We start from the raw sequence: 2506 nt of genomic DNA, 5'->3' as shown, positions 1-2506 counted from the left end.
GTGTCGTAATAGACACTTCCGGGAACCCGGATCCGAACAATTATCCGACGATAATTATTAGGTTGTGTTACATTGTGTTTGCTGCCAAGACCTTCAAATTGGTGTGTTTTGTGGTAGCGGGTGACTCGTGGTACGAGTCGGTGAGTTCCGGGACAGTCCGTGGGTCCCGGCGGAGTCTCGGTGCGATTACGGGACTACCGGCGTATTACGGCGATCGGTTTGGGAAACCGATTCTCGTGGGTTTATTTGTGGGGTTATGCTTTTAGGGTTTCTTAGTTGTGGGTTAGATACTAACCCGGTGGACCTTCCTTAGGTCCGGTTGATGTTCTTTCGCAGTCAGGAGAGAGGCGCGACATTCGTACAGGTGGGTACTTCGATCCGACGTTGGTACAGTGGTGCACGCTCGGTGATGGTTTCTTACCCTTGCTCTTTTGTTATTACCCATGCATATATTATATGTTGAGCTTTGCACCTCTATTATTTACATTACACTCTACTCATATGTTCCCATACTTAGTATCAGGTGTAGGAGTAGAGTAGTCTATCTATTTGTGATACCTATGATCTGGTTGGTCGATTCTCATACTTCGTATTAGTGACCTGGTTGGTCGATTCTCGTACTTCGTATTGGTGACCTCGTTGGTGGTTTCTTATACTTCGTATTAGTGACCTGGTTGGTCGATTCTCGTACTTCGTATTGGTGACCTGGTTGGTGGTTTCTTGTACTTCGTATCAGTGACCTGGTTGGTCGGTTCTTTGACTTCTGCTGTCCGATGACCATTGAGGTCGGTGTACCCTGAGGGGCAGGATTGTCGGCTAATGGCTGACGGTAGTTCCAGATTATAGTGATACATTTCTGTGATCTATTGGTTGGTTCTTGCATCAGTTGACCCATCTAGCAGTACTTTCATACTTTTGAGAGGATGTAGAGTCGTTCCATCCTAGTTGACCTGAGTGGTCGGTTCTTGTGCTTCCTTACAGTTGATGACCTATACGGTCGGTGAGCCCTGTAGGCAGGATTGTCGGCTGGTTGCCGACGGTTGACCTTTGAGCATATCAGCATTGACCGCCCGAGACTCGTTCGCATTTCACGAACACCGGCGGTCTGATCCATCGCAAGGGGTGTTCTTTTCCGAAAAAATGGTTGCAGGTGTCAACCCATGAGCCCTAGAAGGGTTATATGCATGTTAGAGTGGCAATGGTACTGTCAGGAGGTTTGCGGTGCGGACCTCCAGGGCACAGGCTTGAGGTTCAGGTGCGGACCAACAGAGCAGCAGATTTCAGATTGGGTATATTTGGTCTATACATCCAGTTGACGCATATGTCTATAGTAGCAGTCGTTGCATGCATACTTACAGTTCTTACTTTACAGTCGTCTTGCTACTATAGTAGATATTCATGTATGCTTTCTGTTCTAGTTACAGTAGCGGTAGCCGTTATTCAGTATAGTTCCTACTTTCTTTCAGTTTATTGCTACTGTATTCAGTATATCTGCTCATTACCTTGTTTATCTCTTCCTGATCCGGTGAGTACTTGTGAGGAAGTGAATTCTCGAAATACGAGGATTAGACTTCATCCAGGATCGACCAAGGGTTGTGTTGGTGAGCTTTGGAAAAGCCAAAGATGTCAAAATCACCAAAAGTGCATTGGAAACAAGTCCACGAGAGCAAATAGTGTGAAACCTGCACTGGAGCAAAACTGCTCTCGGGGACCGGTCCCTGGCAAGGAGGGACCGGTCCCATCAGCGGGTGTTGCAGGGTTGCTTAAGGCAACCGGTCCCTGGCAGGGAGGGACCGGTCCCCGAACGCGAGCCCAGCGTGAAAAGTCAAAAATTGGCTAAGTCCTGAAATCCCAGCTCTCGGGAACCGGTCTCTCAGGAAGGAACCGGTCTCCCGAGGACCGGTCTCTCTAGGAGAGACCGGTACCCGAACGCGTGACCCGAGCTGAAGCTCTCGGGGACCGGTCCCAAGTCGGGGAGACCGGTCCCTCCGCGCGCAGAATGCCCAGTGAGGGCTGTGCAGAGGATGAAAAGTTGAGGGGGCCAACTGGATATTGTTATATTAGAGGGCTTATTAGTCCCTCTCTCCCTCTCACTCTCTCATTCTACTCCCTCTCTCTCTCACACTTTCTTGCTCTCTCTCTCTAGAAGGGAAAGAAGAAAAAGAAGAAGAAGAGGAAAAGAGAAGGAAAAGAAGGAAAGGAAGCAGAAGAAGAAGGAGATCAACAAAAGGAGGCTTTTGACCTCTCCCTCTTCCTCTCTTCTCTCTTGGAGCTAACCTAGAGGTAAGCTTCTAACCCTAACTTGTGAAATTTAGGGTTTTTGGGTTTTGAGCTTTGGAAATGGGGTCAAATGGACCCCTAACACCATTGTTAGTGGATTGAAGCTAGAGTTAGGGTTTTAAATTGCAAATGGCAAGATGGGAACCCTAGGGCACCAAAATAGAGTTTTTGGTAAAATATGAGATTGATCTCATTTGAGGCCTTGTAAACCTAATTGCTAGGTAAC

This window comes from Ananas comosus, unplaced genomic scaffold, assembly GCF_001540865.1.
Source record: "Ananas comosus cultivar F153 unplaced genomic scaffold, ASM154086v1, whole genome shotgun sequence".
Classification (NCBI taxonomy): domain Eukaryota; kingdom Viridiplantae; phylum Streptophyta; class Magnoliopsida; order Poales; family Bromeliaceae; genus Ananas; species Ananas comosus.
Note: the sequence above shows the minus strand (reverse complement) of the source record.